Below are 11,995 nucleotides of genomic sequence, written 5' to 3'. Positions count from 1 at the left end.
TCATTTCACAATGCTTGTTGACTTCTACACTTGTAAGAGTCCTTTTTGTTGAGGCACCAGAATCAATTAAGGCAATGAGCACACACCCACTTGTGTGGCTCTGAGGCAAGGCCGTAGTCACGATGTCAACATTGGGGGGGGACCAAATCTGTGGTGGGGTCTGAGGGCCATGCAAAAAAATATTATTAAAAATTCACAAACAAGTTGTTACGACGTTTTTTCCAACTTGTGTGCCGTCGCCAAATTTGATTCCTACGTTTTGCCTGCATGGATGCGTGATCGAGTGCACATCTAAATAATATGCAAGATGCCACAACCATTTCTAAGAGGCCTATAAACAGGGTAATTCCTGGCATTAGTACTAGCATATGAATGCATTAGTTATGTTGTAAGACATGTGAAAGAAATGAATGACACAGGCTTGCACAAATTCATCATTTAAAATAAAACTTTTCACTTTCGCTATCATTGCGAGATACAGTAGGTCACAATCAGTGGCATAACAAACCAATGGTGGGCCCAAGTGCGAGAGCGCTACGCGGGCCCCATACCGATGAACTTTGGCCCAGGATGAATTAGTTCTGATACATGCAATACACATTAAGGGTGACTTCAATTGTTTATGCAAAGGGCCTGAGGCACCGAAGTAGTTTAGTATATGGTATAGGTCTTAATAAGTTTGAGTTTGGAAAAAGATCGCTTAGCTGTTGACACAGTCACAGGCAATGTCAGAAACAACATGAGTACACACTTCCCCGAATGTGGATGTTACACTGTCATAATCTACCACCAGCATTTTGGCAAGTTGAAAAATAGATGACTTCTGTGAAATATCTGCTTTAAAGCAAGACCTGAATGAGAGGAGTTGTGTTGGCAATGTCGGTGCAATGTCCCTGCTATAATGGTCTGACAAACGTCTTGCCTTTTCAAGCAGTTCATCATCACCTGCGAGTTGAAGGGTCATAGGACGTAAAGACTCAAACACATGACAAGTTTCCCGCATACTTGCAAATCTTTGGGAGAGCTGACTGATTATGATGTCCAGAGTTGCATTAAATACCTGCACTTTGAAGTATCTCTCTGCATTGGTTAAGGGTTCATCTTCTGATAGATCGTCAAAGTGACACTTCACTCTCCGTGCTCTAACATTCTAAAGTTCTAAAAAAAAAAAAAAGGAGGCAGGGTGGGAGTAGCGACGGGCCCCGGGAGGTCACGGGCCCTGGTGCGACTGCACTTGCTGCACCTACTATAGTTACGCCACTGGTTACAATATGGAAAATGTTTCAAAGTTCCCTTTGAGTCTGATCGGCTCCAAAAATGTATGGGATTTCCTTAGCCTGTGCTACACCTTTCCAACAAGTTTTGTGAGAATTGTGAGCTTTTGCGATATTGTTGCCAGCCCTACCTCACCGCAGTAGGGTCAGAGAGGGTTAAAGCGGAGCTGGTACAGTAATCAAGGATCTTTGGTGTGCAGTAAATGGAAGCTTTTGATAACGCACGCCACTAACGAAAAACTAGGGTGACCAGATGTACTCTTTTTCCAGGACATGTCCTCTTTGAGACCTATTCTAGAGCCTCAAACGTGTTTACAGCGAAATTGCATTGCGTTTTTCTCTGTCGTTCACAAATAAGTTCAAAATAGCCTTTTGAGGCAGTGTTTTCTCTTATGTCCTCTTTTTCACAAACTAAAAAGTGGACACAATCAGGTCACCCTAGAAAAACAGAAAACCACCAGGTCAAACCACTCAGTGTAGGCTACTCTGGAACCATCACTAGGTCACTAATTTGTGCGTTATTTATGTTTGATTACATTTCAGATGGTGGTGGTTGTTGGTTTCCTGTAGAGTTTGTTTTCTTTATTTATTTTTCTATGTCCGTATATTGGGGGGGACATTTTGGTCATATTTGAATATTGGGGGGGACACGCCCCCCTCAATGTCTATGGTGACTACGGCCCTGCTCTGAGGGCAAGAGTAAAGAAGGCAGTTGTTTACACCCTATCAAACCAACTAAAATAATGATCAAGTAATGCATGCCCTTTTAATTCTCAGAACCTAATCATCATTTCTCATCTTGTAAGGGAAATTATAATAATAATTATAGAGACGGTAGCCTATTTATAAGTCACTGATGATAGAATACTTGAGCAAGGGCTTTTAAGGGACAGATATCTCATGAATGAATAGCAGAAAACAGTAATGTGCATCCTTTCTGCAAATAGGTGCAGCACCTTTAGTTTAGTGTGTGTTGTATGTGTCTGTGTGTGTGTGTGTGTGTATGTTTGAAGGGTACTGTATGTCAACCGACCCCAGCACTTCTGTGGATAGCATATCCCTGCCCTTTACAAGGGACGTGTTGAGATTTCTGTCTCGGTAGGAGGGGAGCCACTAAATCAATGGTATTGACTGTGAGGAGAGGATGTTAACAAAGGGTCCGCACACTATTAAATGCGGTACACAAGTTTAAAACAATGTGTGTGCTCTTTCCACTGACTGTGAAGAGGCCATGCAGCAATGGTTTAGTCCAGGAGTCATTCAAGGCTTTCCTAAAACCGTCGCTCCACAAGGCAAACATGCCTTCAACTGTCTCCCTACTATATCCTGTGACCCCTCAGTTTTAGTATTATCTCTGTAAAATGTGGTGTGTTACTAGCATAGAAATCTAGACGCGCCCCTAGCGGCAGCAAATTACATTTGCTGCCAGGGCTAGTCTAGTAACTCTCTGTTGGCTTGTGAGCTCCAGAAATAGAAACTCAATCAGCTCAATGAAATCGTGTATAGAGTCGTTAGGTGGACTTAACATAATGATTGATGGCAGAGTTGCAACGGTTTGGCTTGAATTCCCTGCTACTTGAACAAATATAGAACAAATAAGATGGATGTTGCTGTTGGCGAACAGTGTGACACGAGTTAAGCTTTTATTAAGTTGGCAAACGTTTGAACTAGCCAACTAGCTTCCCATGGTGGGAAACGCATGGGACTCATATAGCGCCGCTGTCCTATTATGTGCAGAGGGAATTTGAAAGACAACTGATTATCCCGCCCCTCGGACTGAGCACTGCGAACGGTGAGTGCCCAGACCCTACATTTTAATGTGGGTCTGGCTCGTCAGGCTAGTGTGTTACAAATATGACAGGCCAAATCAGTTTTGTGAGGATCTTTCCAGAATCTATCAAACTTTCTCAGACTTTTCTATCGTTCCTTGGATAAGAGACTTGTTTAAACAGCTTTTAATGTTCTTGACTTGTCATACTGTACATCACTGTCATCCTGGAAATATAATGCAAATATTCAAAGCAAGTAAGCCTCTGTAATATTGGCACTTCTAATGTACTGACTCACTTTGAGGGCTCAAACATGCCTCTATGCAAAATTGCTCTGTTTGTTTTGGCAGACATATTGGATTTTCACAGCCCACTGGTAGATTTGACGTATGGCATTCAACTGTTTACATGAAAACAGCATATGGTGGTTCCACAGCAGGGTGGATTTCCCCTAACAGAATTAGTGAGTTCTTCGAATTAAATCTGACATTGAATAGCTATTTTCATGAACTGCAAGTGTGTTCATAGTTCTTTCTGATTTAACATAGCCATTTACCAGATATGGGCTTTTCTATATTATTATTATATACATCTGTCAGTCAAAGCTGTTTACCACTATGATGCTAAGTTAGGCCGACAGTACATGCATTGTTTCATTCACTTACTTATTTTTGTTATGAACTGTATATTGGATTTAGTGGTGAATAATGGCAACATGAAGGGGCCCCAAGTACCAATGGGGTTTGTCATGATGTCATTACCACACAATGGGGGAAAAAAACAGGGAACACTATCCCTCTTATAAAGAGAGGATGCAGTTTTAAATGAATAACAGTAATCTCAACAAAGTTATTTAAGTATTACAGTCAACAATCGGTGTCCATATGCTCTTGTGTGCCCTGACACAAGGGGAAAACAGTGCTTATCCCTCCCTAAAGCTTCTGGTGACCTGCTTTCTGTACTGTACAGTGCATCTTAAGACGTGCCCTGTGCCATGTGGAGGCCATCTTATCATGGGGCTGAGAAGCAGCTCAGTGTCCGGATCTGTCACAAAGCTCCCTGTCACTCTGTCTAAGCTGCGTCACTTAATCCTCCTCCGTTTGTTTTGGAGTGATTTGTACAGTGTCCTCCCGCTAAGAGGCCCCCTCCCCCAGCCCAACTACCCGTCTCCATGCCATGCACGCCGAACACAGCCCCCCCTTCTCATCTCCTTGAAACTGTTGTCTGTCGTATCCCTCTCTCCCATTCCTTTCATTAAAAAACCCTGTGTTTCCCTGACTGTTGTTGGCAGTTCAAGACTCATATTAATTGCAAGGTCATGCAATTAATAAAAAAGTTTATTAATTAGCATGAGTTATCTTGATGCTGACATTGTGCTCAGAGGTGGAAAGTAACAAAATACATTTACTCACGTTAGTGTATTGAGTAGTTTTTCTGTGTATTTTGTATTTTTTAAGTAGTTTATAAAATCGGTATTTTAAATTTTACTTGATTACATTTTGAGTGAAGTATTGTACTTCGCTACATAAAAAATCCCATCCGTTACTTGAGTAAAAAAAAAGACTAACGAAAACGGAAAGGGAGAGAAAAAAATCGCGCCATAAACCACTAGCCTAGTGATAATGATCAGCATGTAGCCTACAACAGGACATGAATCAAGCTGGCGCCATGCAGTCTTTCTGAAAGTGATGGAGACTGGTAGCCTGGCTAGCGCCACCACTTCTCAATGAGACGTGGTCTGGGAACCAAACGTTAATTTTCTCGTATTTGAAAAAAATGCCCAGATCCGTTTATTGGGTGCCACGGATGTCTATCAAATGCGTCTGTGCATAGTTCATCATTGTCTTGCTTTCCCCCTTGATCTGTGATTGGTCCCCTATCTCAGGCGAAAATTTGCTCCATGGTCTCCAGGCTGCCTTAGCAGCGTGAATCAAATCGCGCGCAAGGCAGCATGGGAACACCCAGGCTAGGAGACTGGATCACGAAATGCATCAGATTAGCCTAACCTATGAAAGTGTATTTTCCACTATTCCAATCGGTTGACTCAGTTCGTTTTGGCACTAATGATTGCGGAGATATTTAAGCAAACACCATGGGATTTCGTGTTTTGACGTTTGTGCTCACCTTTCTTTGGAAAGAAGTTTATTAGCAGTTGTTTCTCCTCATTTTGATGTCTCTTTTTTTTTCTGTTTTGGCCTTTGTTTTTAGTAACCTGACTTGGCTTTCTTGGAGAAAGACATTGCACCAGCAGCAAAACAATTAGCGGTCCACTACTAGCGATGCTCAACTAAATAAACAAAAGATATAGACTACCTGTATGAATCGTGCAGGCGGACTAAACCATTTAGCTCTTTAGTAAGGGAGAGTGAGAGTGACCTTACACAGTTTTCACTATGTTTTGTATACAAAATCCAGTCAGTCAAACTTTAAATTTCGTCTGACATTCATTTTGACATTTAATTTGGAAGTTAAAATATTCAGGTAAAATAAATATATGGTGGAAATAAGTATTGAACGCTTTTTTTTTTTTTCAGTAATTAGCCTAAACTTCCAGTGAGTCTATTTGAAATTTTCACCACACATTATATTAACACACATATAAAAAATCCAAACATAAGAGTTTTGTGTATTAAAGTGGAATGACACAGGAAAAAAGTATTGAACATGCCTACTGAAATTTCTTCAATACTTTGTGGAAAAGCCTTTGTTTGTAAAGACAGCTTCAAGACATTTCCTGTATGACAAAACTTATTGGTCGCAGTATCAGGTCTGATTTTGGCCCATTGTTCTAAACAGATTCCAGGGGTCCCTCTTGTGAATCCTGATCTTTAGTTACTTCCAGAACTATTTAATTGAATTGGCTGCCTTCAAGTCTTTCTGGAGCTTTCTCAGAGTGGTCCTTGGCTCTTGGAATTGACTATCCTTCTGACTCCCTGGTCAGACATATTACAAGGAGATCCTGTGCATGGCCGGTTGATGATGCAGTGATGTTTCTTCCACTTGCAGATAATGGCTCCCATGCTGCTTACTGGAAGATTCTGATGTTTTGAAATGCATCTGTAACCAGTTTCATTGATATGTTTTGCAACAATAAGGTTGCAAAGGTCTTGGGAGAGCTTTTTGCTTTTATCCATCATGAAATGTTTCTTGTGTGACACCTTGGTAATGAAAAACCTTTTTATAGCCCATCAATATGTAGGCTACTAATAAAGCTTATATTAATTTGCACAGATAGAAAGGATAACTACTCTCTATACAGATACCAGCTCGTTCCTTCCCTTTCCTTGCCTTAGTGCTTTTTCTTAGCGTGTTTAATACTTTTCCCCTGTGTTATTCCACTTCATTACATGACTCTACTTATGGAGCTGTTTGGATTTTTTTATGTGTGGATTACCTGAGTTATTACTAGTGCCTGGTGAAAATGTTGTGCCCCCTGTATCCCACTTTTCACGGGCCCTCTCCTCCATTGGGGCCCTATACTTCCCACTTTCCCCCCAGTACGACGCCCTTTAATCTGCTGAACTTTCTGCTCGTTTCCAAATATAAAAAAAACTCTCTGCAACAAATATTGGCCTGCCTGCCTCAGCTGCCTGTGAGGGGCTTTTCAGTTGTGCTGGATTACTGTTCACTGCAAAGCGACTACTGCTCAAACTTAAAGGAGAACTCCGGTGATTTTTCACATAGATCTCCATTTCTCAACGTCCAAGTACCTCCACTCGGCAGCCATATTGCAACACTTTTTGGGCACTTATCGTGCATCTATTTCAGCAGAAATGCGTAAGGCTTCACGACACCAATCTTGCTCCAGCAGCGAGATCACAACAGATGATTGGCACGATGTCTTCACAGCACACCACATGATTGGCTCAATGTATTTTACAACACACCACATGATTGGCTCAATGTATTCACATGTCGACGTTTTTGTCATGGAAGGGTTGTGATATGTGTTGACATATGATGTGTAGACAACTGCCATATTGGCGTTACAAACTAACCCCATGCATTACTATGGAGGATTTTTTGAGTGCTGTATCTCCTCATTAGAAAGTCTTTGGTAAAACTGGTTGTTCTGGTACCCCCCCAAAAAAAAAAAAGTAACTAAGTAACTTTTTACTTAAAGTACATTTTAAATTAACTACTTTTTACTTTTACTTGAGTACATTTTCAGATCGGTATTTTAACTTGTACTTGAGTAATATTTCATCAAGGTATTGGTACTTTTACTTGAGTACAATATTTTCATACTTTTTCCACCTCTGATTGTGCTATTGTATATTCAGCCTACACGGTTTACTGTAGTGTACTGTAGTTCTTGCGTATGTACACTGTGCATTTTATCCACGACTGTTCCTGCGACTCTTCGTCCCTGTGTCCACCTTCAGCTTCAGCCCATAAACTACGCTGCCCAGTCATGGTAGAAACCCCCTGCCAAGCTGACATCACTCACCTCTCCAGTGCTGCTGAATCAGCCCCTCTCTCTCTCTCCCTCCTTCTCTCTACTCCCTCTCATCCTTTCATTCTGTTTTTTACTTGCTCCCAGCCTCTCTACTCTTCACCATTACATTCATGTTTGATTACCTGGCTCCAATATAAATTAATCATTATGCCTCAATGAACAACCTACAGTAGGTCAACCCCCTCTCTCTTTCACACGCTTTCCCTCTATCTCTTCTCTCTCTCTACACTCTAGCACACAATTCAAGAGCTGCTCTATTCTATATTGTATGTGCGCATAAATAAGCTCTCTGCAAACTTCCAATAACGCATTTTTTATTCAACAATTGTTCACCACCTTGCTTCTAATAATAAAAAAGCACCTTTAAATACCACACAATGTGTAAGATTGTGGAATATCAGAAGGCAAAACCTATTGTTTGTGCATTATTATAGGGGCTGGGGGCAAGTCTCTTCAAGGAGATTCTGAAATAGTTTTTAATTAATCAAACATCTGTGGAAGATGTAAGCACCACAGTAAAGGGCTTTCACTACATGCTGCATCCATGACAACCATCCATCCGCATGTGAATGTGTGTGTGTGTGTGTGTGTAAATCAAGGACATGTGGGTGTGTGCATATCCTCTCTCTCAGCCATGCACTCTCATTGGACAGTAATCTTACCCCAACTGACAGATTATGTCCTTTCCCTATGCTTAATTCCACTTAACTGTTTGATTAGAGCTTGCTTACCCCTGGCCTAGATTCACCAAGATAATGTATGTTGCCATTGAACCCTAAATAGTATCGATAGAGGCATTCCTGGTGCGCAGCGCTCATAAATAGCAGGAGCTGAAGTGTGGATGTGACAGGGGAAATTAGACACAGCACTGGCCAGGAAATCTGCCAAGATGCACCTTAAGATTTGCATTTAGACGAGACGAGTATCATTTGGCATTATCTTGATGATTGGCTAAGAATACCATCCAGGGAAGAAATGAAGAGGAGACAAAACGCAAACACACACACACACACGCGCACACACACACCACAGCTATCAGTGCAAACACACACACACACATGCATACACAACAGACAGACACACAGGCAGTCAGACAGACAAACATACTGTATGCAGGCAGGCACTCACACACACACGCACACACACACACAACAGACACACACACATACACACACACACCACAGCTATCAGTGCAAACACACACACATGCATACACAACAGACACACACACACACACACACACACCCACAGCTATCAGTGCAAACACACACACAAACACACGCACATACACAACAGACAGACACACAGGCAGGCAGGCAGGCACACACACACACACACACACACACACACACACACAGGAACATACAAAAGCATATATTTCCAATCACTCTCTCCCTCCCAGGCTTGAGCTTGTCAAATGCTTGCCCAGCATCACACAAGATGTTCAAATAAGGAAACATTTAAGAAGATTTCTCCAATGCCATGCACCTGTCCCTGCCGGCACCGTGCTGTGCATTTGTCTCTGACTATATTTCAGGCTCCACCAAACTCAGGTCAAGCTGTGAGGAAGCATTACTTGAGTGAACACATCACTTCTTTAAACCACTGCAAGTAACAAATAAGCACACTGAATACAAAACAAAGAGGAAAGCATCATCTACATCAAAACTGATATCCGGCAACGGAGATGGCAAAAGTACGAACATTCCATACTCAGGTAGAAGTACATACTTCTCTTTAAAAATACTCTGATAAAGATATAAGTAGGTCTACTGATTCAAGTTCTTTATTCAAGTGAAAGTTACAAAGGGGTCTTAAATGTAGTCAAAGTGTAGAAGTAAAAATAATCCTAAAAGGGAGCTATAGGCTAACTGGTCTAACCCACTTCCATTATGCTAAACTAGGCTAGACTCTGGGGTAGACAGCAAATAAACATATTTCTCAAAAAGTTGGTATGTTTCTTTAAGGGTACAGTAAACCTAATAGGTCCACTAGTCTGGATTTGGATGTCAAGCTTGCCATGAGATGTTCACCTGAAATAACATTCTTGGCCAACCTGTAACCATTCATCCTCATACGCTTTTCTTTCATTTCAACCACATTTCCTTTTTCTATTTCTGTGCCCTTAATATAATTATTTTCATCTTTACTCTCTTGAAGTTAAACATTGTTTTTACAATGGCATAGCCTACAGCATGCAGTAATTTCTCAGCATTACTGTACATTGGAGCCACTTCAGAGTCTAAGTGCAACTGTGCCCAATACAGGCCTGTATCTGTAGGTTGGGACTTTAGGCTACTATAGCCTACACATTTTTGTCTTTGTGGTAGGGAATTTTGATAGATAGATAGATAGATAGATTTGATAGTGTGTGACAATTTCTTAAAAACAAACAAAATAAATAAGCACTTATAATAATTGGCACCCTGTCCCCTGTTGTACTATCCATTTTTGTTGATATTGGTCTTGAATTTCCCCTTGGGGATCAATAAAGTACTTTAATAAAAACTTCCCGCAAATGCATTTACAGTAAAACAAACATGTTTTGAAAATGTAAGGAGTACAAAGTACATACATTCCTGTTAACCCTTAAAGGAGTACCGTCACACCAGGAATGTTGAGAAATGAACGTTCTAAAGAATATCTGGGTTCATTGAATTCAACATAGAATTTTAGAACCTTCAATTGTTGCGGAACTTAGAACGTTCAAAAACCTACACCTTTAAGGGTTGTAGGTAAGTGAAAATAAAAAGCTGGCAGAATAATAAATACTGCCAGTGAAGTAAAGATGCCTGAAAATGCTACTTAAGAACAGTAACAAGGTATTTGTACTGTACATCGTCACTTCCCACCTCTGTCCAGCAACCTATAAGCCAAATGTGTACATTTGGGCAGTAGGAGCTGTCTGCTGAATATTGATGTTGGGAAAGAGAGAGGGAGAGAGAGAGAGAGAGAAAACAACAACAACAGCAAGGCAACAGGAGCATCTTGTGTGGTGGCAGTAGGATGCCTTTGGAATTAAATTTGAACGGTTGATAGCCTGGGTGTGAAATTACCTCAGATGTGTTAGAGATAAGATACAAACAAAAAGGCCTTGATAAATGTTGAATCTCTGCTTTGGCTCCACCATCATCATTTTTTCATCAGCATCCTCCAACTTTGAGAAGGAGCAGTGGTGTGATTTCATTTCAGTGCAAGGTTTAAAAAAAGACACTGCTTAATTAATGTTGAATAAAGTAGGCCGAAACATTGTGATCTGACTTCTGTATCTGTCAAGCATGCGTCATATTCCTCTGGCATAAATCCAGTGAGGAATATTCTGTGCTCTTTAATGTGTAAATGCAGCGAGAGTGAGAGTCATTCTGAATGAGTTCCTTCGGTGAGATTCTACAACAGCATAGGGTCGTAGCTATTGAATCTATTAATGGATAAATTCCCCCACAGCTGTGTTTTACAAAGCCCGCAGACCAGTGTTTCACAAATAACAGCAGCTTCAATTTCAAATACTCTTGTGCTCAGGGAAAATTGCTTGAAAGATTATCTTCTCTGTGAAGACAAAACATTCCTTTGAATGGCCTTTGTGCTTATTCTTTGAAAAGCCTGGTGCAGAATGCCGTGTTGATCTGTGCTCTGTTTCCGGCTGCGCTGTAATCAGGAATTAAAGTATTTATCCGTCTCAAGTGTGTGTAAGAGCAGTATATAAGTGAGTAGAAGCAAGGAGACTTTGGCGAGATTCAGTAGTCTTTCAGATGATAATAACTTCAGATACACAGTAGTACATTTTTCCTCCGTATTGCTGTAACTGGGCCTATGGTTTATTTATGGATGACATTCAGCGTGTTCAAGCAACCCCTCATTTGTATGAGCCCATGGCTCCTTATACCTCCCCCTGCCATGCTGGGAAGCCATGGCAGATAAGGCTCCCGTCTAAATGAGCCAGCGAACAGCCCAATACTGTGTGTCTAAAATATGGCAGTCACTCAACCAGCCGTGGCTCCACTGAGTGACACACAAATAAAAGAAAAAGGAGGACAGAGAGGGAGAGGGTAATAGGAATTCTTGCCCTTCCTGTCTTTAAGCCAAGCCAAGAGAGTGAGAGAAAGAGAGAAGATAAAACACACATCTCTGCTGACTGGGTTTTCACTTACGCTGTGTGAGACAGTGTTTGCTCCAAAGAAAATTTGCCTCATATTCTCCAAAATAAATCATGCTTCTCTAACACTGTTATGAGGATGACACAAGAGTATGATTTTGAGGTGAGGGCAAAACAGCCCAGTATGTCTATGGGATGATGAGGACGAATTCTGTGTCTTTTGTGAGTCTTGAAGAAATTTAATTTATTCACTGGAAGACTCAGAAGTCCTTGTGTGCAGTTGTTTGCTGTTTGTTTGGGAAAGCATAGATTTTGCCAAAGAGTTGAAGGTTTGCATCCAATTTAGTTTCGGCACTGAGATGCTTACATCCCCTTTCACCTTTACAGCAAGAAAAGAGTC

This window comes from Alosa alosa, chromosome 9 (assembly GCF_017589495.1).
Source record: "Alosa alosa isolate M-15738 ecotype Scorff River chromosome 9, AALO_Geno_1.1, whole genome shotgun sequence".
In the NCBI taxonomy this organism is placed as follows: domain Eukaryota; kingdom Metazoa; phylum Chordata; class Actinopteri; order Clupeiformes; family Clupeidae; genus Alosa; species Alosa alosa.
Note: the sequence above shows the minus strand (reverse complement) of the source record.